Source organism: Parasteatoda tepidariorum, chromosome 3, assembly GCF_982258835.1.
Source record: "Parasteatoda tepidariorum strain Cologne lab strain chromosome 3, Ptep-v5.0, whole genome shotgun sequence".
In the NCBI taxonomy this organism is placed as follows: Eukaryota; Metazoa; Arthropoda; class Arachnida; order Araneae; family Theridiidae; genus Parasteatoda; species Parasteatoda tepidariorum.
The window spans coordinates 122643418-122670796 of record NC_141757.1 but is presented as its reverse complement, the minus strand read 5'-3'; the positions used below and the strand labels follow the sequence as shown (position 1 = coordinate 122670796).

The 27379-nt window shown below is 31.2% G+C and overlaps 1 long non-coding RNA gene across 1 annotated transcript; it reads right to left on the bottom strand.

Moving 5' to 3' along the window:
- On the bottom strand, nucleotides 1–2712 carry LOC147814263 (uncharacterized). Its single transcript, XR_015432739.1, has 3 exons — nucleotides 2598–2712; nucleotides 1848–1894; nucleotides 1–185 (listed from the first exon to the last, which is right to left on the bottom strand). It is a non-coding gene; the product is annotated as an uncharacterized LOC147814263 (long non-coding RNA).
- Between the last annotated feature and the right edge of the window lie 24667 nt (nucleotides 2713–27379).

The following is a 27379-nucleotide window of genomic DNA, read 5'->3' as shown; positions in this document are numbered from 1 at the left end:
TCAATTAAATAAATTTTTATTTCTAAAAGCATTTGCAAAACATTTTTAGCACAAAATGGTATAAAAGACAGATATAAAAACCCTCTATAATATATACCTAGAACAAAATAACTTTGTATCTGCTGTATAATAGAAGAAAGTTCCAAAGAAAATCTCAGACTCTACACAACACTTTTTCCAAGAATCTGAAACAAAAATCGTGCACTAACTTAAATTACAGTACATTTTAAAAATAAAATCACTTTGAAAACATCATAGCAACTGAATTTTTGATGAAAATTTTTCTACAAATTATGTATTAGATAAAACTATAGTTGGGGTTACGACAAAACCTTAAGTCAGAAGGTTAGCTTAATATCTAGGCTTTTTCAATAATAAAAAGTAAATTAAATCAACAGAAAACTTTCCCAGGAATAAAAAAAGTTTTTCAGAAATATTCTAAATATATATATATGCATATACAAAGGAATTAATATAAGGAACGATTTAGAGATAGATATTTCAGATTTTAGTCTTCCATTTATGTGCATTATAAAATTACGGAAATGAAGCTTCAGAAAATGTAAAGCCTGTTTTAAATTATAGATAAACGCACAAATAAAGGGAATTCCTAAAAGCATGTCAAATCATTCCTTGGAATGTAAAAGCACATATTAAACATTCACAGCACAAGATAATTCTACTATATTTTACAATAAATTAATTCGACTTTAATTAAAAAAATCCTTTATTCCTTTCATTAAAAATCCTTTAATTAAAAAAAAACAACAGCATCAGTTTGTATCTTAATTATACTTTTTGCATTTGATTATATGAAAAAAACTTTTAACACACATTTCCTAAGTACAGATTACATAATTTAATGATTTTATTGGGTATACATAATTGTTTATTAGAATTAATAAATTAAAAGTAGACAAATAAATTATTCCAATAACGAACAAACAATTACAATGGGCATGCACATTTCATTAATATATGTTAATACATATAATATTATCTTCCATCTTCACTACAAAATCATTTTTACTAGTTTATTTGTATCATAATCTGTTAACAAAATTTAGAGTACTGAAATATTTTTTACTTATACATTATTATGGGAATATGTATAGTTTCTGATTTATATTTATTAGAGAAATAGTAAATTTTAAAGCGCAACTTAATTTCATAATTTAAAAAGAAAAAAAATATTTGAAACTTAATTTTAATGTATAAAATTTGCAAACTTCTCCCTGTAGGTTTAAGCTATATCTCCTTGATAAACTCTGGATAGTATTGAAATCAACATATATAGAACCGTCCGAAAAATCAGGTCTAAATACTGAAATATCAGATATCTGAAAATACTTATTGGTCGCCAAGACCATGGAACCAAGTTATAAGCTACAATATAACAACCAAGATATAAGCTACAATAATACACCTAGGTGAAAAAAATAAATATCTAGGTCATAATAATAACAATACATCCAGTAGTATACTGAAATCATTAACAATAACACAAAAAATTAAAATGATAACATTATGACTAAAACAATGATAAGTATCTTAAAAGGGGAAAAATATCATTCGGTACCAAAGATATAGACAGATGTTAAAATAGCATAAATTATTAAGGTTGGAAAGCCTAGAAATTTATGATTAAATATTATATTATATATCATAAAAAAATTTTACTTTAAAGAAATCATTAGGCGTGTTAATTTAAACTAAATGAAAACTATCTAAGTAAAAAAAATATCTGAATGACAAACTTTTAATAATAAATTCTGATATTTTATAACTTGAGGGATAAGCAATAATCATTTTAAATATTAATGAAAAAAAACTTATAATTTAATTACCTCTTATGACTAAAACCAACCATTGCTCCTTCCATCTCCACCTGCATCTGAAAGGTAAACAAAACAAAAAAAAAAGGATTTAATGCTTATTATTGCACGCTAAATAATAATAATGCTCTTTTAAATATATATATTTTATTATAATAAACATTCTATTCTGATTATTAATAATAAAACAGTCTTCTGTTTAAATAACATAGTTCTGAACCAAAACAACTGGTTTTATCAGTTGCTGAAGTAATTTTTTTGTTTTTATAACAAAACTCCCATATATATCAAAATTAATGACGTGAACAAAATTTATAAGAGCAATTTAAATTTTAATATATATAATTACTCATGTAGCCTACATTAGTGCTATATCTACAGTAACTTCTCTTCCTGTTAGTAGTTTTATCTCTTTTCTAAAGCATATAAACTTAAATTTAACAATTTGCACATGGATGTGCACAACAAAATTAAGCTATCTAAAAATTTACATATTGCAATTTAAAACTTTACGTTTTGGGGACATAACAGAAAAACGTAACAGCACAGCATTATTCAAACCTTTGAATACTGCATTACAGACACGTGTAACATTTAAGCAATGAATGCAGGGAAAAACTAATGGCACACACACTATAGCGATATATATGGGGTATTAGATAAACAGTCAAAGCAAAACAATTAATTAAAACAGAAAATATATTAGAAATTTATTAGTTGTAATCACAAACAAAAGTTTAATGAAAATGATAAATTACTTACTTCACTGCATTATTAATTCACAGTTTCGCGTTCTCCAGTTTCAACGGAAAATAACAAATAATAATGGTTGTAAAGCTTTGCAGATTCCCGCCACGCACAGCACAGCGTCACAAGACAGTACATGGCATGTTGCGCACGCACAATTTTATTCTGACGTCATTGCTTAGAATCACGTATTCCCGAGAAAGAGGGAAAAAGTTGCATATTCCCCGTCTTAAGGATTGGGAACATTACGGTTTGGAATCGTGCGACCGGGCAAGGTTGACTCAGTCTTTTACCCCATCAGTGGGTTGATAAAATGAGTACCAAGCATGCTAGGAGACTAAAAACTGGGGGTTTCGCGTTCGGCTGACAGCCAAACCGGAACATCTACTACTACACCCCGAGACCAAAGTCAAGCACACAGTAGGCTTTTATCCCTCTATGGGCTGTCGCCCCACTTTGTATAGTTAGTAGTTTTAGTGTTGTAATAAGAAATCTAATTTTGAAAACTAGAATTTTCGGTGAACCGTTACCACTTGTACAACAGTGTTTCCAAATAAATGATTTAAATACCGCAATATTTTGTTTTTATTAGCCAGAATATGTTTTTTTTTTACTTGTCTTTACCGTACATTATTGTAATTTTACCAGAATTTACTTCTTCGTGCGTAAGTAGCTTTATCGTTCTTCAGTTAACTCTGTTTTTGCTAATGTTTAATAATTTATACTTATAAATATCTTATTTTTTATAAAAAAAGCTAATTTAAAATATTTACCACTTCAAAGTCGAGACAGAAACGTTATTAATTTCATTGGGATAATAATTCCAAATTTTCATTCAATTGATAATAATTCCAGGAAATGCAAACAAAATCTATGAAGGACTTTGTTCCTGCTCAGTGATTGTCCTTTTTTTACAAGAAATAATTATGGAGACTCATTAAGTTAAAATCTAATCAATTAATTTCAAGACACTATCACATTCCATTAATATAAAGATGAGGCTTGGCACGTGTTCCTGTTGCCAATGATTTGACGCGTTTTCTACATCCATGTTGTGCATGCGGCACAATTCAGATGATTTGATTTTTTGAGAACTGGAATTCATCTTCTTTCGAAAGGAAATTTTTTCTTGTCCAAGATTTGAAATTTATCCTGGAGATCCCTTATGTTTCAACACCACCTGTCCGGAGCCACCTGCATCCATGAACCCGTGATGAGAAGTAAAAAATAAAGTTTTTAACATTTCCTGAAATGAACTCTCTTCAATTCATATCCCTTAATACAGCATCAGACCACATGAACCTGGAGATCCTTCTGGAACGAAGGATCAGGTAAATTCATTTGGACATTTTTTTTTTTTTAAATATTACGATCACATTTTATGTTTTCACTCATTTGCATTATACACTGCCATTAGAGCATCAAATGCTTCTTCCTATGATGTTAATACTTTAAATTTAAAAATTTGTAATTATTTATCTTATTCTAAATTTATTTAAATAGTAACAATACAATATAAGTCTATAATAATATGTGTTTAAAATATAAATGATTAAGAATAAAATCAGCTATCTTCAATGTATTAAATTGAAAATTTTATGAGGCATTTAATATTAGCATAACAATAGCTCGATTATCACTTCAAAAGAATTAAAATTCGATAGACGTCCCTGCATTACAAAGATTTCGCGAAATATTTACATTTCCCTGAATCATGCAATGTAAATTAATACACCATTAACTTAGTTTCAAAAACAAAACTTGATTCCTTCTTCAAATGCCTTCTTAAGAATATTCATTAAGTTGAATGTAAAATTAGATGAAAAAACCAAGTTTCTAATTTCAACAAAAGTTTATTATTAAAAAGGCTTCTTTGAGATATTTCAATTATTGGGTAGGCAAACAAGTTCCAGTCATTTTTTTAAAGTTAGTATTCCGCTTGATAATAAATGTTTTTGGTTGAATATTTTGGATCATTTAAAAAGGATTGTTTCAGTTCTACCAGAATCAATGTTTTTTCCGACTTAATTTATGTTACTTTGTCAGATTAAAATAAACCAATATATTTGAAACTAATTTCAAAGTTATGATAATTTGATTCAGAAATTGATTTAGACATTGATTAGACATTGATTTAGACATTGATTAGACATTGATTTTATGATTGATTTAGAACATGATGTCCTAATTTTTCCAGCATTTTAATACTGATTTCAAAAGAGAATGTAATGGCTTTTAATAAAGTTAAATTCAATCAATTTATGTTGCAATTTTTTTGATTTTCGAAACCCTGTGAGTGTTGACATAATAAAATTACGTCTCCCAAATGCAATTGTTGCAATTTGAGTAGACCATACTTGAGCTGAATTCTAGGCCAAGAATAATAAGGAAAATGGTTTCAGTGAAGTTGTTTTTCAAAAAAAAAAAGAAAGAATAATAATAAATTAAGTTTTTCGAGATAATTTTTTTCCTTTCTTTTATTTTCACTGGTATAGAATACAATAAAATCAAAATGCTAAGAGGTTAAGTAAACATAATGTGTAGAAAAAATGTCATTGCTTAGTAGTCTACCAAGTGCTTTTCATAATATTTTTCCTCTTTACCTGTATTTAACTTATAGTATTTGCGAACAAAATAGGTAGAGAAATTTAATTATAAATGAGTACTTTCTCACTATTAGAAAATATGTTTTATACTAAATCATAAAAAGAAATCAGTAAATTACGAAAATCATTTCGAGTGAAGATTAAATGCCTTTTTATGTTAAGAAAATTTGCATAACCCTCAATCATACATTGAGCAAAGAAAAAAGTCTGATCAAAACTGCCAGAATATGTTGAATTTTACGGTGTTTCTGGCTCGATCTGGGCATCAAAAAGCTCAGTAATTTTTACTGCAGTGCTCTGGTAATGATGTTATTAAAATTAACAACAAAATTCATAAGATGTGATAGAGTTTGGTAAATATGGTAAACTTGGTAATTTCATCGTATAAAAACTATTTATTTGGTTAAATTTACTTTTCAATTTTGCATTTTTTTTCTAAATATGGGGTAATAAGAACTATAATTTCGAAAACTTTGTGAATTTCTTGTAAACCATTACCAATATACCATGTCAACGAATATATTACCAAATGAATGGTTTAAATATTAGTATATTTTGGATTTATTAATGGGGGAGTTATATTTTTTAATTAGGAATGTCGTAACCGTACTGTACGATAATTGTACCAGATTTTTTTTTCTCCGCGTGAAAAAAAAATTAGGTATGAGTATGGATTAAAGACTTGCCCACTGTAAAAAAAATTGCTGAATCCCGAATCGTAAATGTCAAGTAAAGAAATGAAAATTCTTTTTGTGGGTGGATTAATAGTACAGTAGAAATAGCATCAAAGGTAGAATTGCTACTACCGCGTGGAACCGCATAGTGGAGAGAAGATGTTGCTCGCCAGAGCTGGTGGTACCTCGTCTTCTGGCATCGATCATGGACAGATATCAAACTTACTTCAGACGTACCTTAAGGATGATGAGCTAAAGTTTTTGCGCTGTTTTAATTCTCAGAAAAGGAACATCGAAGTTATTTCTTATGGGAGATATTTTTAAGTTGCCATAGCTAAAAGACTTCTCTAGACTCCAAATACACCACAAATCCTTTTATTTAATTGTCATATTTATAAATAGAGTACATCTACTGTTCATGAATTGTAGAAAAAAAATAGTATCTAGTCCTACACGTTGACTATGTCCTCTCTGTGTGCTCCAGGGAGTATAAAAATATTAATTTATGTAATTAGCATATTTGAGACTGTAGCAGTTGAATTTACGAAATAGATGATTTGCGATTTGTTGAATTTATGAAGTTGAAAAAATAAAACTATGATGAATTATTACAAACTTGGATCACACAGGGGAAAAAAATCAAACACACAGCTCAAAAAAAGAAGAAGCTGCTCTCTCGAGATCTACGGGGAATACTGATCTTTCTCCAAAAGATAGCGTCCCCTTTCTAGCGGTTGCGAGAATCACTAATGACAAGCTAGGAGTCGAGCCCTAGAGATCTCGCAAAGGCAACGAAGAGGGCGCTTCTGTTGAGACAGCCCTGTAGGTACTTAGAAAGATAAATATTGTGGTGATCCCATGATCACACCACAGCAACAAAATTTTTTTATTGTTTTAAATTATAGGTAATAAGCCTTTAATCGACATACTAAAAATATGCATCCGTACTGTTGAGTAAAATGAGTCTTTTTTGGTCGCCATCATGAAAAACATGATAAATTTTACAAAATCATGAAAAAAATAAAGTGTGATATCAATTTAAAAGAAATTCAATGTTGAAAAATAATATAATGTTGATTTTGAAGAGTAAAATGCTTTACAACATTTAGGTTGGGGATGGTGAATAAAGTAGCGCTTACATGACTCTGCATTTAAAAAAAAGGGACACTATTGCAGATTATGTAGCAAGATGAGTCAATCATTTGTGAATTGATCTTTTTTGTACTTCAAATAGATATTCAAATAGAAATAATCATTTTTAATCATCTTTCGAAGCACTTTCTGTGTTCCGATGTACTTGGAAACGATATTTTTTGTGTCAAATTAATTGCAAAAGGCTTTGAGGGAATTATGAATGCAAGCAAACAAAATGATGATGACATTCATAAACGTTTTACTTCCATGCCAACTGATGATGTTAAAGTGTATATCCCGGGATGACGTGCATACATCAATCCTACCAGATTTAAAAGCAATATAAAACTGAAAACATCCCTAGATGATAATTCTGGAACCAGCTGAAGAACGGTGTAATATCGCCCAATTTAAAAGAGAACTGTTCGTTTTGTAGCCAAATTAGTACGGATTATGAAATATTTAAGAAAAAAAACTGGCAGTCATGAATGCGCGTACTTTCCAGTTTCGAGAAACAATTTTGAAACTATTGTGTAATATGATAGAAATATGGGCAGAAAATGCGCACGCAAAGATGCTTTCAATCATAAATTTGCCAATTGCCGAAGTACGGTATCATCAATTATGACAATTTCAGAAAAGACAAACCCATTTCATTAAATAATACTTCTGAATGTAATGAAGGATTGACCACATCAGTAGTTCGTCCAGCTGACATTGATAAATCGGGTGATTTTATAACAACGTGTGAGTGGTTACAAGGGAACTGCGAGGAGCCAATATCAATCAGTTACTTTGTAGATAAAATGTCTAGTTTCTTACCTGAAAAAAGTGAGTCTCACGCTTCTAGGCATTTGATGAAACAGTTAATTGACTGGTTTAAAGAAATTATCATAATATCCGACATAGATATCAACTGCAACATATCATTTGGAATAACTGTGTAAAACATGATCTTAGAATATCACAAACAAAAATGTCTTGACGACCTTGATAAAGAAAGCTTTTGATTAATCGAGTCTGTAGCGAAACTGATAAGAACTAAAACAAATTTTTTTATATAAAAATGAGAATTTTTTCTCAGTGCATCAGTTATTTAGCAATTGAAGAAAACAAGACATATTTACCACCTGTGTTACTGTTTTTTTATATCTTGATTGGTTGCAAATATAATGATCTGAAACAGGTTTCGGTAGTTCAGGTCGTAATGCAAGCTTGCAGACCTGTATGTCCAATTCTTCTTACTGTTGGAGCACAGATTTCCAGATATTTTTAATCACGTTTCTTATTTGATGGACTTTGTAACCTGGAATTAGTGTATATTATGATAAAGTGCAAAAATACTTGCACTGTTCTGTAATGGATGGAAGTAACCAAAGCACTGCGAAATCCGGCTATTTCTCACAACAGCTAGGGTAAAAGTTTGATCATAATATAGCAACAATCGATGGTTATAGCTCTTTTATGGTATGGTAATTAAAAGATGCTCCTTAGAAGCGTCTTCTGACACATCTTTGTTGTTCACGGACAATATAAAACGACTGAAAGCCCACTCTTAAGTACATGAAATTATAAAGAGAGTGGAAAATTCCCTCTTACTACATTCAATTCCTAATTCTACTGCCATGAGTAAACTGAAATTTCAAAATTTATTCTATGAATCAATTAAAACTAATCTCCTCGATGTTCTTTAGAATGCCAGTAAGTTATTTAAAACACTAAAATACATACAAAACATGTAAAATGCTATAGAAGGTGATAGGAGTGGTGTAACAATAGCTTCTTTATTGTCAATTATGTACCTGAATCGAACTGCATACAGTTGTGTTTACACTACACTTAAGTTCATTAGAAACGAAACAAAAAGATTGAATGTAAAATCTGCTATTGTAACTTTTGTTCAAAGGCAATCGATAAAGGTATGGAAATTATATGCGATAATAATAAAGGAGTTTCTCATTTCTTCAGTTCTTTCTGCTTTTGTATCAGATGCATTGAAGTCCTACCCTACCAGTCGAAATAAACACAGATTCAAATTTAAATTAGATTGCGTCGGAAAATAAATGCATTTCCGGTAACGCAATGAAATTGGAAGCAGTTGATAATGGTTTTAGTCCGGAAAAATCTATCGACATTTTCGAAAACTTGTTCAGAGATGATATTAAAGTAGAGGAAGCTATTTCACATCGTGCTCTTCAAAAACCTTTCCTTATTAATAGGTGAAAGGAAGTATATTCTCAAACCCCAAAGTTGTACTGCCAAACTTTGAATAATTTATCTGAATATGGTGGATATTGTAAAAAAAATTTATTTCGGCTGAGATTTCAGGAAATTTTTAATTACACTTGCAAGCGATCGAGCATATGCTACTTTTTTGCCAGATCAGGCCATATTAATTATGCTAAATTCGCAAAAATATATCTTCAACAGATGCGAGATCTAAAAACAATAAATGCTGAGCTCTACGAAATTCTGAATGAAGGTTACTCTGCTGTACAAGGAAGTATCAAGAAAAGATCTGGTATTTGGCGGATATGTACAATGAGTAAATACTCATAAAATGCACCGAAAAACGTTCTGGTATAACTCATGGGGGGGATGACAGAAACACAATGTGCAACTTGGATTTTGAGTCATTCTAGATGGACTGAAGCAACATTTACAGTGATTTTTCTAACCAGTGTTGCCCGAATTCGCAGTGAGCAACATACTGATTTAACTGATCCTAGAGTGGTCAGAGATTTCGAAAATATGAAGAAGATAATATGTATTTTTTTAACTATACTTAGCCTTTAGTGCTACTTCAAGAGACTTGAGGAAATATTTCTAATGGAATTAAGAATAGTAAAAACAAAGTTACGGTAGAAAGCATTGACACTATTAGAAAAAAACATTTAAGATAATACTGGCAACCGTTTTAAAGATGGTTTTTTTTAAAATCAGACAAAGCCATAACCATATCTGTACTGAAGAAAGGAATTCTTATTTCCGGTTATTCTTAACATGCAGATTCGCGTTTCTTAATTCCCTGAATGCAGGATTGCATTTCCTTAAATGAAACAACTAAAGATGTAAGACAGTTTTTCAATTACAAGCTATCCTCTCGACCAAGTTCATTATTTGTCTCTGGCACCCAACAAATAAGAAAAACTGAAAAATCTTCATGAGCAAGCTCATTAGATAGCATGAAAAAGCCTGATAATAACATGAATCCATAGCTGCCAATAGCTTAAATCTAGTTTCCAGCAAAATACTTCCTACGTCCTGAATGTTACCATGGTTCAGTTATGCCACATTTGGCGATGTTATGAGGCAAAATGAATCTCATGTCTATAGAAGGTATGAAAAAGTGACAATGTTTTTTGAAGAATATGAAAAACCAATTATAAAAGATCGGGAGCACATATTGCGTTAGAAAGAAACGTCTGTTGTAGCAGTCACTGATGAAAATACAACAGCAATTATCAATAAAAAACAAGTTCCCTTCAAATTCCACGAACAAGCAACGTTTTTACAATATTCCGTGCAGTTATTTTGACGAAAGAGGTGATTCAGTAATGTATGAAGAAGGTGATGCAACCACGCTAATTGTTAGAGAAGCATTAAAAAAAGTCCAAGAAAAACATGGTAGCGTAGTAGCTGATGATAGTGATGTTTCCATCCTACTACTATATTATTCTCTTAGGAACATTTTAATGCAGTCTGCCACACAATGTGATGAAAAGTTTCTGATATTAAAGCTATACAAAAAGTAATCGGAGAAAAATCCTGCAGAACTCTACTTTTTATTCACACATTAACATGCTGTGAAACAATCAAGACTTAATTTGAAAAGGGTAAGTCTTCTGCTTTTCGAAATATTATCAAGTCCAGAACATTATGTAATTTCCAATTTAGATCATCCGAGGAAGTGACTAAAGAATATGGCAATTGGAATATGGATTATAATTGGCTGCAAATTTATTGTGTCTATAAAGTAACATAGACACAATAAACCTAAATTTGCTTCGCTATGGAAAATACATTAGAAAAATATCTTCAACTAAAAAAGAATTTGATATTGCTCGTTTGAATCCAACATAAAATGCATCGAATTATAGTTTACTTCGGGTGCATTTGAGATGTTTTGTATGGAAAAACCTGTTCAAGCCTATTGCTCATCCTGTGCTATAAAGCTGGCGATTCCTTGGCGGAGACAAACTATTAAATGTGCCCATCAAACTACAGTTGAAAAAAGCCCTATGCAAAAGTCTGTACAAGTCTCTGGTGTGGAAATCTATGTTCAGATGTTTGTTAACACTGATGTGGAAATGACTGTATAAGCACATGAGACAGTTTTGATTTAGATGAAGATGAAATGTGATTATAAAAACCCATTTTATTGTGTAACCTTTTCAGTTTTAGCTTTTACACCCTAGGAAATTTTTACTTTAAATAGCTCATTCAATTACATATTACTTTAACATTTTCTTAAATGTTGATAAAGTTGGACTCATAAGATTTTTTAACTGCTTGGTTCATTAAAGATATGTTTTCATCCCAATTTTCGGGCCCCATTTCGTCATTATTCTTTTCTACTTAATAAAATATGATTCTTTTACAGTATCAAATTTTGCGTAATTTGATACCACACTTAAGTTTTCATTATTTTTTTATTTAATTTTTCATGTTTTTTTCTCTAAATGCCGGTCGAAAAACAGATTTCACGAAATGCAACATATGTATATTTTCAGTATTGTGGTTAGGGGTTTATTACCTACAATTTACAGCAAAAATTATTTTTGTTGCAATTAGTTCCACCTCACTGGTGTTTCTTTTTCACTTATTTCCTCTGAAACATTAAATACACGCTCTCTTTAACATCATTAGCTCTCATTGAGGTTTCAAAGTAGGCAAGTCGGACTCCGGTCCGCGACTCCTCTAAGTCTAAGACCCAGCGATTGCGTGCGATGTACGTGCTCGTGCCTTCAAGGAACTCTATAACACAAATAAGAAATGGTTTATTGATATATTTAACCATTGTCTTGATATGAAATATTTCCCCGATAGTTGGAAGTTGGCCAGGGTCGCCCTCATCGCCAAACCTGGAAAGTTACCAGATAGACCAGATGCTTATAGAACAATTACCCTCCTTCCAGTCTAGGGCAAAATTCTCGACAAAATGATAACTTAAAGGTTAATTTACCACTTAGAAAGCAATCAACTTCTTGACGAACAACAATATGGCTTCAGATCTGAAGGAGTACGGAGGATGCACTCAAATATGTTGTAGATTTCATTGAAGGGGCTAAACAGAACAAACAACACCCTCTGGGGGTGGCCCTGAACATGAAGGGAGCTTCGATGATGCCGATTGTGGTATACTCAAGACAATCCTCAACCAACTTGAAGTCCCTCACAATATCAGATGCATCATTTTCAGTTTCTTAGACAATAGAAGCGTCACCTACGAGGATTTAGAGGGCAACACCATCGACAAGAGGAAAGTAAAGAGAGGTGTACCACAAGGGTCATCTTTAGGACCCATTCTTTGGCTCATCTATGTAAACACAATTTTCAGGTATGCATCACAAATTGATTTTAGCCCATTTACCGATTTTAACATACAAGAGTTTAGCATCATTGTTTTCGCAGACGATGTTTTTATTCTCCCAAGACACAGTATACTCTACAAATTTGATCAACTAGCGACCCACGAACTTACAACAATGTTGGCCTGGGCAAGAGCACATAAACTTACCTTCAGCCAGGACAAAGCTAAAATCATTGTTTTTAACAAGAATAATAGGAAAATCTCTCGAGCACCATGTGTCAGAATAGATCAGAATAATACGAGCCTGAAGGTGGTCAACGTTTTAAAATACCTTGGAGTGTTGCTGGATTCAGGCATTACATGGATCCCACATCTCAATGACGTTAAAGAGAAAAAAACGGGATTCAACCAAATGACGAAAAGGGTCGCTGGAGTCACGTGGAGACTAAGCCCATACAACTAAAAAGAATCTATCTCCAGGCCAGCGAGAAAATTATTTTGTACTCCGCCAGTGTCTGGTATAGAAATACAGTCAAAATCAATGAGAAACTTACTTCTATACAAAGAGTACTACTTTTAACGATTACCAACTGTTATTCAACCGTTAGCACTGAATCTATCCAGATACTGACGGGTGCTATACCGACCCATCTGAAAATCATAGAGACAATATTCAGTAAAGGAATAAAATGGAAATGGAAATTGACAGACATCTCTCAAGTTATTCCGGAATCTACTATTGATTCAATCCTTGAAAAAGTAAACTTCTGCCCATCTACAATTATTCACCCAGCAATTCAACTCGCTGTGTCTTGGGGATACAGAGCACCAGATAATATCGCACTAGAAATCTATACGGACGGGTCTAGGATGGAGGTCAAGCAACAACAATATAGAACAGGTTTTGGCGTCGCAATTGAACAAGATGGTGTTAACATTGCCAGGACCGCCTCCAGAGCGTCCGATCACTGTTCAATTTTTGAGGCCTAGTTGAAGGCTATAAGAGAAGCAGTCAAATATGCAGCTGGACAAAATTATCACGTTGATATTTACACCGACTCGCTCTCCTCATTGCATGCTTTGGCTAACCCCACACATAACAATACGATTGTGCAAGAAATAAAAAGTGTTTGGAATAAAACTATTACTCTCAATTGGATCATAGCACATGTGGGGCATGCCGGCAATGAGGAGGCAGATCAACTAGCGAAGGAAGCCATCAATCTCGACCTCGTGGAATATACCACCTGGCTGGCCCCCACACAGATCAATATTACACAATTAGTTGTAGTGGTCTGACATTATAAAGGAAAGACAAATCTATAAATTTTATAAAGATCCCAAGACAACCAGACTGCAGGGAAATTTCTATTGCAATCAATTTTTAACTGGTCACAGTGTCTTTGGTGTTCACCAAGCCAGATTTTTTTAGAAAATCACCAAAATGCATCTACTGTGAAGAAATACAAGATATTCAACACCTTATCTTCCAGTGCCAAAAATGCGAAGCACGCCGTGGATCAAAATTTAAAAATAAGACGGAGCACCAAATTTTTTCGGACATCACCTGCTGAAACATCATCATCAATATTATCAAAGACACACTCGACGATGTACTGAACGTGTAGTCTCATTAATTAGATCCTATACATCTACCTCCTGGACTTTGATCCTTATACTTCCAGGACGACTCGGCCTTCCTACATGAGTCATAACAATTTTTAATCATCTTTACAATTTTATCTTTTGCCCTTTTCGCCAGTTTTAACAAATAATCTATTTTAACAAATCAACTTTTGCTGTTTTTATCAACCATTTGGATTTGTGACAAGTCTGGAAACTATGACTTATCATCGTTTCTGGATTGTCATTGAAACTTGGAGCTCACCTGGAGCAATGCCTTGCCAACACCTGGGACTTGAATCTTAGTGACTAAATTAACTCTTTGTTTCTGGTGATTTAGGACACTATGAACTATCCTGAGTGTGTTTTGTTTCTTGCCATTAGGCTTATGGTTTTTATATTGGCATTTTGCCACTTTACATACTTTTACTTTTTATACTTTTAATTTGCTTTTTTATGAGGGTCTTTTGACCTGGGCTGGCACCCCTTGAAAATTTTTGAATCTCTATTGTTGTAAATTTTAATGGTATTTGTATGGAATATAAGGATCTTTTGACCTAGTATCATATTGGCCTGCACGCCAGTTTTCAGAATTGTAACATTTATTTCACGAACCTTTTAAAAAATTTTCATGGCCTGCATGCCGCTTTCTAACTTTTCGATTTTGTACTTGTAATGATTTGTGTTGAAACTGTTAACTAGCTCTACTTCTATTATTTGTAATTTTAATTTTTTAGTTTCAATAAATGCCACGGGGGGCATCGCCGGGTCGCCCGGCTGGGTCCATGAGCCGGTGTGCTTGACTGCGTTTCGCTCACTGGGGGGGGAGAGATCTGTCGTGGCGACGAGCTCACGATTTTCCCGTATACCCGATTATGGGGGGGGGGGGGTGGCGGGGTACAGATAGAACTTTGCGAAATATAACATATGTATATTTTCAGTATTGTGTTTAGGGGCTTATTACCAACAATTTACAGCAAAAATTATTTTTGTTGCAATTAGTTCCATCTCAGCGAGGTTTTTTTTCACTTATTTCTTCTGAAACAATAAATACCTGCTCTCTTTAAGAGCCATTGATGTTTCGTAGTAGGCAAGTTGGACTCCAGTCCTCGACTCCACTAAGTCTAAGACCCAGCGATTACGTGCGATATACGTGCTCGTAAAATGTGGAATCGAATGTCCTGAGGTCGGTCACTGAGGAGAACTATGGAAACAGGAATCTAGAGAAAACTTCCTTCCTATTGAAATCTAAATCTAAATTGAGGAAGTGGATTCCGAATGAGAGGTGCTGCCATCTTTCCGTGGGGAGTCTGAAGTACTTTCACCCTTGCTGTTTTCTGTTGTCAAATAAAAGGCTCATTTTCCTTACCTAATTCACAAAAGGAAAAGGGTTAGTGAACTTGACTTGCCCAAGTTTCACGCAAAGCATTGCTTGATAATGAATATGAAACCACATTGAGTACGAACTGAATGTTCATTAACTTTAAGAAAATTCCTCAACCCTAAAACGTATAAAGACAAACGAAATAACGCGTCGCAGCCCATACACCAGACACCCTTTCTTCCCTAAGGACAAAAATGAGAGATGAAATAAATGAATCGTTTCTTAAATTTCTAACAATTTTCTCAATAAAAATTATATATACGTATTTATATAAACTTTATATTCTACTAAAAGAATTTAACAAAATCTATTCCTTTACCAAAAAATATTTAATTTATTTAGAGAGATAAATTTAGCTATAGTCAAATTGTAACTGTGCAGTAGGAAAGATATATCCCATCATTAAATTACGTCTCCCAAATGCAATTGTTGCAATTTGAGTAGACCATACTTGAGCTGAATTCTAGGCCAAGAATAATGTATAGAAATAAGTCTTGACAAATGTCTAGCCTAAATCGACATTCTTCAGAAAGTTGGGCTTCTCAATTCCCCGTCTATTGTCTTCTTGTTTTATAGATGTTTTTTTTCCTTCGGCATCTTTAGCTTGATTGCGTCAGCCGAAAACTTTCGACCAGATGTAGGTGATAGGCAATGTTTTTCTTGGTTTTTAGAATTGCCTATTTTCTTTTCGGAGAAAGAAGTTAAACGAGTGTTTGTTGAATGTTCGTAAATAAGTAAACTATCGTTTTTATCTTTGCCTCATCAATATGTGCATTCTAAAGGGGATGTTTCTATTGCAATGGAAATGAAAAGTTGCTGTGCTAAATTACTATTTATTTATTTTACTGTCAGGTATGTTTATTCAGTGGGTATGAATTCGTGCACTGCTAATTTTTCAATTTTTCACTTTAATAAATGCAGTTTGTCCAAAAATCACGCACTGAGTCATTAAATAAAGGAAACTTAAATTTCCAGTTGAAAAAAATATTTTTTTTTTTCATTTTCTCAAGAAGTCCACTAACTATTCTGAATAGCCGCTTTTTGTACGGAGTGGAAAATGAAGTAAATGATCAATAAATCATTAATCAACAATATAAAATCATGCACAAATCTGAAAGACACATACCGATGCAATTTCCCTAAAACAAATATATTTGCTTTATTTTTTGAATAATTTTTGCCCTTCCCGGTGGCTTTATGTTATCAGATTAAGAAAAACGGGTTTTTAGAAGCTCTTCTCTTTGGAATAAAGATTAATAGATTAAAAGATAAGACACTATGCACATCTCACACTGTACAGGTGCTCAATTAACAAATGCTGATGGTCTATCAAGACTAGTAAGTGATTAAATGTTTTGTGTGCTTATTAAAAAGCTAACTAACATATGTGATAACCTGTTTTATAACAAGGCTTCTTTTCATCTGTACATATATATATGAGAATCATTGAAATTTAATTTCTATCTCACTATTGTATTGTATTGTATCAAGGATTCTTTTCACCTGTAGTTGTACATATATACCAGTTTCATAGAAATTTGATTTGTATATAGTAAATGTGAATATTATGTGTTATAACCAGGCAATTATATATGTGTCATCTTGCCATTGTATTTACATCTGTGTTTTTGCATATTTTATGTGTTAATAATAGTAACAAGTATTTTATTCATCTTTTTTATTTACAATTAAGTGTTAAATATATTTTTATATGTATCATCTTATATGTATCAGATTTCGCTATACTAGGTGTAGCGCAATCATGCCTTCATGTTGGGATGGCGCAGCGATCAAGCGTAGATGTAGTGAATACAGATACGTAAGAGTTAGCACGAAGTGGTTGCGAAGTAAAGACGTTCCTTTGCAGGAGTCTGGGACTCTGAGAAATTATTGTTTTGATAGTGCGATATTGCACATACATATAAATATTATGTTTTATTTATATATCGGGTAATGGAAAAATAATCCCCACAGTACTTTCGGCACATAGTCTTTTTAATTCCCATTTTCAGTAACTTTTTTGCTTGAATGCGGCTGAATTCAGTTCGCATTTTACTCAATTACTCTTATAAAAGGATAAATGGTAGTAGATTTGATGGCGAAAACCTTAGACGTGAAAGAAAAAAAGTAAAAATTGGCCGAAAGCGTTAAATTGCATAATGTGCTTGTCGGATTCTAATCATCATAGCAAGAAATAGCACTGCCACAAAATAGCTCAACAGTAAAAAAAGTGCTGTTTTATTCATGTAGTGCATCATTTAAATAACCCTGAGCAGCCAGCTACCACACTAGTTTTCCCCTTGGTAGCAGATTCTTTTCTAAATAACTAATAACTTTAAATTTATGTAAAAATTTAATGCCTGCAGAAAGTTTAAACTGTTTTCTATTTATTTCGGTATCACAATAGTTTAATAGATACCAAAATGTAAACTTTTTTGTAGTTTGAGTTTTCTGGCTATACTTTAATTTCGCAATTAGGATAGATTGAGAGAGCCGTATAAATATAGAAAAAAACAAAACATAAAACATAATTCAACAGTCCCGAATGCAGTTAAAAACCCAAAATACCATATGTGATATTATATCATTTGCTAAAAAAAACGCCAAACGAAAAATGCTTCGAAAACATAATTAAAAAACAACGCGTTATCGATCAATAATAATAAAGATTAAATAAAAATTTAATCTTTAATAATAAAGATTAAAGATTAAATAATAAAGTACAATTATTATTTAATAAGACAATTGCTTAAAATTGCTTCAATGAAAATTAAGAACATCAAATATCGTCATATAATCAAATGAATGCTTTTGTGAGAAATCGTTGATTCCGTGTGACCAATATCTGCTCTTATGGGAAAAAATTATTTAACATTATATAATAGTTTATCAGGAACTAAGTAATATTAACTTCTGGTATTAGATGTATAAACAAAACATTCAAAAGTTTCTTAAAAGTTTCACAGGATACTCAATTGAGCATTTTATTGCTTTTCTTCGAAATAAAAATACGAAAAGACCCAGCTTAAAAGAAGAGGACTCTTCCCTAGAGGCAAAACCCTGATAAATTCGATTTTTCAAAGCAAAGCTATCTTCAAACAGACGTTTTGGCTTCTTGTTTGGAAATAAACGAATACGAAAAGAACTTTTCTCAGAACCCTTTTCATCCACTGAGGAATAGTGATTCCAGCACTCGACGAGCAATTCGAGTATTTTTTATTTTGATAGGCAACTCTTTCAACACACGAAGAGTTCCAAGTTTTCAGTTTTCGTTTTTTTATCTTTCTACCTCTATCTGAAGAAAAAATGATAAGAATTTTGTGAAATTGAATGATTTATTATTTTTTGCACGTAATATGCATATGAAATTTTGCTAAAATATATTAAATTCAATTCAGTTATTTTATATTACATCCATCAGAAATAGTTATTATTATTGTTATGTTTTATTATGAAATAAAACTGAATTAATTGAACATTTTCAGTTAATTAATTGAAGAGTCTTAAGTTAAGATATGAACAGTTCTGAGTTTTTAGATTAAATTTTCCCTACCTTTCCCTATCTGAGGAAAAATGATAAGAATTTTATGAGGTTGAATGATTTACTATTTTTTTGCCTTAATGAAGGTATGTAGTTTTACTGAAATACATTAAACTTAATTCAGTTAGTCAATATTACATTCGTCAGAAATAGTTTTTATTATGGTTGCTCTTTTGTTATGAAATAAAACTGAACTAATTGAACATTTGAAATAAATTTATTAAAGAGATCAAAGTTAAAGCGTGAACAGTTCAGAATTTTTGGATTTCAATTTCTCTAGCTTTATTTGAAAGAAAAAAATTATCAGAATTTACTGAAATTGAATGATTTATTATTTCTTGCTCGCAATATATATACAAAATTTTGAAAAAATATATTAAATTTAATTCAGTTATTCCATATTATATCCATCAGAAATAGTCATTATTGGCATTATTTTTTATTATGAAATAAAACTGAATTAATTTAATATTTTCAGTTAATTAATTTAAGTGTCTTAAGTTAACACACAAACAGTTCCAAATTGTTTGATTTAACTTTCTCTACCTTTCCCTATCTAAGGAAAAATGATGAAAATTTTGTAATTGAATGATTTACTATTTTTTGGCTTGCATTCAAGGTATAAAATTTTTCTGAAATATTTAAACTTATTGTTGTTATCCCATATTACATTGGTCAGAAATATTTTTATTATGGTTGCTTTTATTATGAAATAAAACTTAACTAATTGAACATTTGAAATAAATTTATTGAACGGATTCAAGTTAACACATTTACAGTTCTGAATTTTCAGATTTCATTTTCCCTAGCTTTCTCTGTGGAAAAATGATCGGAATTTTGCGAGGTTAAATGATTTATTGTTTTTTTTTAAATTCTACACTATTTATAAAATTTTATAAAAATACATTAAATTCATTTCATTTATTTTATATCACATTATCCGTAAGAAATGGCTTTGATTAGCGGTTTCTTTTCTTTATTTAAAATTGGAATTGGATACTCATTTAAACATGCAATATTTGACTTGAAACTAAGTTCATTCGTTTTCATAAAATTTCAAAGAAAACATTTAATAAAGTAATATATAACAAGAAAATAATGTTTGCCCATTTGTTACTTCACTAAGCTCCGCTTAAGTGACGTTACTGAATGTTGCCGTTAAGAAGGTAGGTACTTTATTTGCGTCGCACTAGAGCTGCACAATGGACTATTGGCGACGGTCTGGGAAACATCCCTGAGGATAATCCGAAGTATCAATGTATCTGACATATCATTGCAATTTTGATCTTCTCCAGAGGGGATGGGCTTCCCTGCTTTGGTAGTCCGATGACCTGCGCGCGAAGGTAGAACAGTTTAATGAGGACCGATACCCCGCACCGTCGGTCCCTACGCAGGCTGATCAAAGCGTTCACCCACCCGCTTACTGGTCGCAGCCAGTGATGCTTGACTTCTACTTTCTTTACGATCAGTTCACTGCGGGACTGTCCAGTGACGGGAACCATGCGCATTGCATTGTCGTTGAGCTGATAATCGGATTTTCTTATTTAAATGTTACATAACAATATATTTGGGGAATTAGCAATTATTATAATTGAAAGGGCAACATGAGAAAAGTTTATTTTGTTATAATCTTTGAAAACCCGATTTTCAGTTTACGACTACTTATGTTCAACTCCGTAGACTTGAGATTTTGAACCCAATCCAGAAGACAAGTGAGCTTCTCTAGTAAGTATTGGGAGAGATTTGCCTTCTTGGAGGTTTTTTTTTTATTCAACTAACCAGGATTTGCATCACATGGCTAGATAAAACTACGAAAACTTTTCACAGTTACCCTGACGGCAAGGGACTCTAACCCATCCACTACCACTGAGAACCGTCTACCACTGAGGATATTTTCCCTCAGCACATTGGTCGGTGATAGCCGGGTGCGAAATTCATATCGACCAGCCATCGCTGTGATTCGAGCTCAGTTCACCTCAATGGAGGGCGAACGCTCTATCTCCTGATTCACTACGGCTCCCAATGGAGGAAAATTTTAAAAAAAAATCATATTAAATTGATTCAGTATGATAAATTTGAAAACATGGCAGACAAATTTCTGCTTACTTCTACACGAGCTCGAAAACCAAAGGCATTGCTTGGATATCGTCTAAATACGGTGCTTGTAAACACAAATCGGCGAGTAAATGCGGATTAAATACGGCGCTCGTAGCAAAAGGGTTAAGAATTCTGATTATAAATTTTTATTGGTTTCTATTCAGATAATAAACTTCACATATTTCAACATTATTTTATTATAACAACGCACTTAAGTTTAAATCCTTAGGGATTTGTACTTACATTTAAAACATTTTAGAACCCTCAATGAATGACTAAAATAACATCAAAATAACCTTACTTTGTGTCTTATCAATGTGCATGAAACGCAAAATAAATTTTAAAGACGAAGAACTGGAAAATATTCCAAACATTCCGAGTAAATCTTGGAAAATCTTTTCTCTCGTTTCACTCAAAAGTAGTTTATTTCGGAAATGCTCTCTTAATTCCGTGATTTCATATCATATTTCTGGAATAAAATGATTCGACTTATGTTTGTTTGCAGATCATGGAAGTTTAACATTCCGGAAATTCCCGCAAATATTTACTTTGCTTAAAGAATTTTATAATTTACTTGGCAGTCTTTTATTCTTAACAGAATTTACGGAAAACATTAATAACGGCCAATTCCTATTAAAAATAAGCCATACAGATCTTAAAAGACGCGTTCTTAGATCATTTGATTAAAATCAGTTATTGCAAATTACTTTTTTAGTATTCCTAATTGTAAATCAACTTTTTATTGGCATTGATTTCCGCAAATATTGATTTTATTCAATGATTCATTATCTATATTGACTTTCCTTCGGGAAATTATAAATTTTTTGCCTTTTTTTATTATAGAAATAGATTTTCAAATTAAAACTAATAAATGTAACTTTTTATTTAAAAACAATCAAGTGGTTCTAAAACACATGTTTTTAGAATAAAAAATTTTGAAGAAGAAAATAGTAAAAATAATGAAAATATAAAAATGACAACCGAACTCCGGAAGTAATAGAAACACAAAACCTTTTGCTTTGAAGAGAGCGCGATAAATGTCTACAAATTGCTTTCTCTGTACCCCAAAGGTTTTGTGAAAAGTCCAAAAAAAGAGAAAAGGAATACAAAATACATAATACAAAAACAAAATACAAAAGTAAATTACATAAACTAATTACAAAACGGAAAACATTGTTGAAAAAACCTACTTAAAAATAAGTACACAACTTAAGTAGGTTTTTTCAACAATGTTTTCCTTTTGTAAGTAGTTTATGCATTTTACTTTTCTATTTTGTTTCTGCATTTTGTATTATGTATTTTGTACTTCTTTTCTCTTTTTCTGAAGTTTTCACAAAACCTTTGGGGTACAGAGATTCCCGATAGAAAAGGTTTTGTGTTTCTATGACTTTCGGAACTGGTACCCCCTGACGACGTCAGCTTCGGTTGTCATTTTTATATTTTTATTGTTTTCAATTTTCTTATGGAATTTATGCTGCATGGCGCAACTTTCCTTTGGAATTGTAGTTTTTAATTGTTTTATACACGATTTCACCTTTCTCCTTTATTACAAACTTTTAGAACGGAGATTTAAACAGGATATTTACAATTTTCTTTTTAATTACCACACGTACAAATTAACTTTTTATTTAAATTTTTGATTTAAATATTTACTTATTGGAATTTCATAATTTACTTGTTGATCAAAGAAAAAAGCCACGTTTTCAGACCATTAGATAATTATAATTTATTAAAAATTATAATAATAAATCTACTTTTGTTCGGTGGTTACAGCGGTGATTCCTCTTAGTAACTGTAACTTAGTAATGCTACTAACTGTTAATGAAGAAATTGTTAAAAAAGAAAACCAATCCATATCATAAAAAAATTATGTTTTAGCGTTATTTGTTCATTTTAATGTACTTAAAATTTATCGTAGTACTCATTGCACTTTCAGTTAACGGAATAGAAGCATTATTACAAATAAATGAAAAAATAATTGCAATTATATAAATCTATAAAGAAAAAATCTTATTAGTAATGCTTAGTGTTCTTCTTTTGATGTCTAACTAAAAATTGCAGTTATGATTGCAGTTTTAATTAATAGATTTAAAGTACTATTTCATATCCGTTGCAATTCTAAAACAAAAAAATAATGTGTTCCCATAAAAAAAAATATTATACCAATATTATTTTATGCTTCTTATAATGCGCCTTACTACACATCATTGTAATATTAATATCCTTAAAAATGATAACAGCATTTTTATGCTACTATGAATAAACTCGTTTGTCGACTAGTAAGAAGTAAAACGTATTTTCTATCGAAACTAGATTGTATTTTCCTCCAGAAAATAATATACAACATTTTACAAAAGAGGTACTTTTTATAAAATGTCTTCCTTAAAGCTCTAAATCTTCTAATAGTGCAAAAAACTCTGGGAATTTTTTCTTTCACATGCAAATCCTACTTTTCAATTTGAAATAGATTATCTTTTGACTTGAATTTTTTTACTGTGCATGCGCTACATTTTTATATAATAGGTTTTAAAAGTACTGAATATATGATTCATTTTATTTTCTGAATCCGTTCGGTATCATTTAACCATAGATAACTAAAATTAAATCAGTGTTAATCTGTTACCAATCATTTGTCTAATAGACTGCGAATTAAAAACAAGTATATTTTTAGATTTCCTTTATTTATTTCGAAAAAAATAACGTATCTTTAAAAAATATTCTAATATTTCAATTAAAAAATCGAAATATTGTGAAAATTATCATTTGCAATCATAGCATATATTAAAAAAATGCACTCAACAGTCTTGTAGCAGTAGTAGCAGACGTATTTCTTCATTCTGTATTTCAGAGCAGAAAGTCAAAATGGACCGAAAGTACAAATCCTTCTCTTTTGCGCCACACTTTTAGTCATGTATTCCGTGAGCTTTTCAATATTTAAAATATCTTCAGTGTTTGTCTTGATGGAACGTTCGAATGCTAACACGACAATTACAGAAAATTTTGAAATATAACAAGTGTACTGCCACGCTTCTTACTCATTTCAATAGTTATGAAGGTACAGGGAGCGATATAGTGCAAAAGCAAAGACTGGCATGAATCGGTAGTCTATTAGATTAATGTTTAGTTATCTGGAGTTAAAAATTCTGGAAAAAATCTGTAACGAAAAATAGGAATTAAAATCTTAGAAATATCCTAAATTTTTAAATAAGTATTTTAGTTTTCGAATTCAAATTTAATTTCAGTATTTTCCTAGTTTTTAGAGAGGTAATTATGATGTAGAACACGGAGAAAAAATACTGGTAAAATTACTGTACTATATGGTAATGGCAAAAAGAAACATAATTTTGATAAAAGCAAAATATACTGTTTTTAAACTATTCATTTGGTAATTTCTCCGTTTCCATGGTAACAGTTTACTTGAAGTTATTAAATATCATAGATCTCCTTACCACACATTTAGTAAAAATTCAAAACTGAAAAGTAAATGTAAACAATGATTTTATACCATGCTATAAACTATCATGATAAAATTATCAATATTTACCAAGATTTATCACATCATATGAAGCAATATTTTGCTGTTAATTTTACTAAAATCACTACCAACGCATTTCGGTAAGGACTACTGAACATTTCGGTGAACCCTTAGAACCAGAACTGTAAATTTTACCGTATTCAGGTCCATACTTTTTTTCTCAATCAAGAAAAATAGCGGGTTTTTTCTACGTGTCACAAAAGCGAATTTAATCTTCCCTTTTAAGCAAGAAATATCCATTATTTCATTGCTTTTAATAATTTGTATTTATATACACTATTATTTTTACTTAAAATAAGAGGTATTATTTTGTATAACTGATTTTCAAAAGTAAAAGTTGGGAAGTGACTAACAACCAACGGATATTATATGAGTTGTTCCAAAGCATCAGGAGTCATATGCCTTGGAGAAACTTTTCAGCTAAAACTTGAGTCTAAAATATAAATATTTACTGATGAAAATATTTACTATCTGCTGATGAAAAAAAACAAACAAATTTCAGTTCGAATCACTAAATGAATTTAATTTTAATCAGCAATCCAAAACAACTGAAGATAATTTCTTTTTTAGCTTCATTATTTTTTTCTTGTTTCGCTTTGGAATATTCTGCTAATATTTCTTGTTTTTTATATGCTGTGCCCCATCTTGATGCCCTCTTTAAAATATGTAACTTTAAACATTTTAATGAAAAGTTAAAAAGATAAATTGTTTGTTGCTTTGAGGAATGCACTATAATTAGGTCTTCTTATTGAATGACACGTGTTGAGGAACGTTTAAGAAACTTCCCTTTCCACTGCATAAATAAATGAACTGATTGAAAAGTACAGTCGAAACAACCAGAATATTGACCTGAAAGGCGTTTTTGATTCTATAGGAACAACAAAAAGATTAGTAATTTTTACCGAAGCGTTTTAGTTATGATTTTGGAAAAATTAACAATTAAAAATTGGGTTTATAATATGGAAAAAAATATGTTAAAAGTTAGTAAATTTATTATGATAGATTAAAGCATGTTCTATATATATTATTAGAAACAATTATAATTATATATTATTATAGGGAATATTTGAATTTCTTACTAAAATGAGTGGTTATAAGAGCTATAATTTTAAAAATCAGAATTTCCAGAAAGCCGGTATGACGTGAACAGAAAATTACCAAATGAATATTTAAATTATGGTATATTTTAGTTTTATTAACTAGAATTATGTTTTTTTTTTCCAATTTTGGACACTCAGACCTTAGACAAAAAAAATTTTTTTTTTACAATTATTTTTCACTCCATAACGAGATACACTGTTTTTTCAGCAAGCAATATTATTAGAACATATCGATGAAACAAAATCATAAAAATATTGAAAACTACTATGTAATTCCGACATTTTAAATTTGAGCGTCAACAAATTGTGCATATAAGAAAAAAAAACATTCTTTCGATACATAAACTTCGGCAAATGCATTCATAAAATTGGAAATAAGGGACATCAATAAACACCCATTCTCATATTAAATAAATCCTTCACTAGTTATTTAAACTGTAATTACTATTCGATTTCATTCGATAAATCTATTCAAATAAAAAAAAAATCGAAAGGAGAAAAAAAACGATCTATCAACGAATACATCGAAATTTCGTTGAATAATTAAATTCCGAGGAAAATAATGATAATAAATAAAACCATTATTTAAATGTCATCATTCTCAAGAAAAAAATCTGAAAGCGAAATATAATTATGTCTGATATTTTATTCCTTGGTTTTTACGCATAAATATTTCGCTGCAGCTAGAGGGAATGTACTGTCCAAAAAAAAAATAATAATAAATTAAAAAAAACCCGGGACACTCTGCATAACTTTTGAACTAATGATCGGATTTTCACTTATTAATTAGAACTGAATCTTAATGGCTCGAGAGGGTGACCTCAAATATGCTAATTAATAAGTGCACACAATATTTCAAGTAGCGAAATCAAAAGTAAACGTACTTTCTATGAATAAACATAACTTTTTCTCAGCAGATCCCGATTTCTGACCTCCCAAAATATAGGGAGCCGCAATCTGGGTATATGGTCCCACTAGTTTCGTCAGGAAAGTGCTCCGAATTTTGTACCCCTTACTGTTAATTTCACTTTTTGCATATTTTGCTATATCTCAAGAAACTTTTAAGCGAATTGTCCCAGTGATGTGTGACGAATTTTTTTAATTGTTTAATTTAATCCCTCTTTGTATAATGTTGTTTTTTTCTAAATTTAATCTTTGTTTTGCCCCAGCTCTTTAAAAGAGAAGCGAAAATACTTCTTCTTTTCTAGTTAGTAACACATTTTGTGTCATCTTTTCATGTTTTTTGACTCAAGATCGATTGACCCCGCTGTCCTTCCAAGGCCAATATTCTCCCCTCACGTTTTACGTCACTTTCAACCATTTTCCCTTAACTTTAATATAACCTTCAGTTTCGCATGTGGTGCGATACCGCTTCTAACCGGATTTCGATATTCTTGGTAATGGTGTAGTCACGCCTCAATATAAACCTCGTCTTCGTTAATATCTTATTTGGTGTGAGGTAGGGATAGTGTTCTCACTTATTGGCATTGGTGTACCAATCCTTTGATCCCCCCCATCCAATCAGGATCTTTTTTCTCCCTCTTTCACGACTCGTATTTTCCCGCGCTAA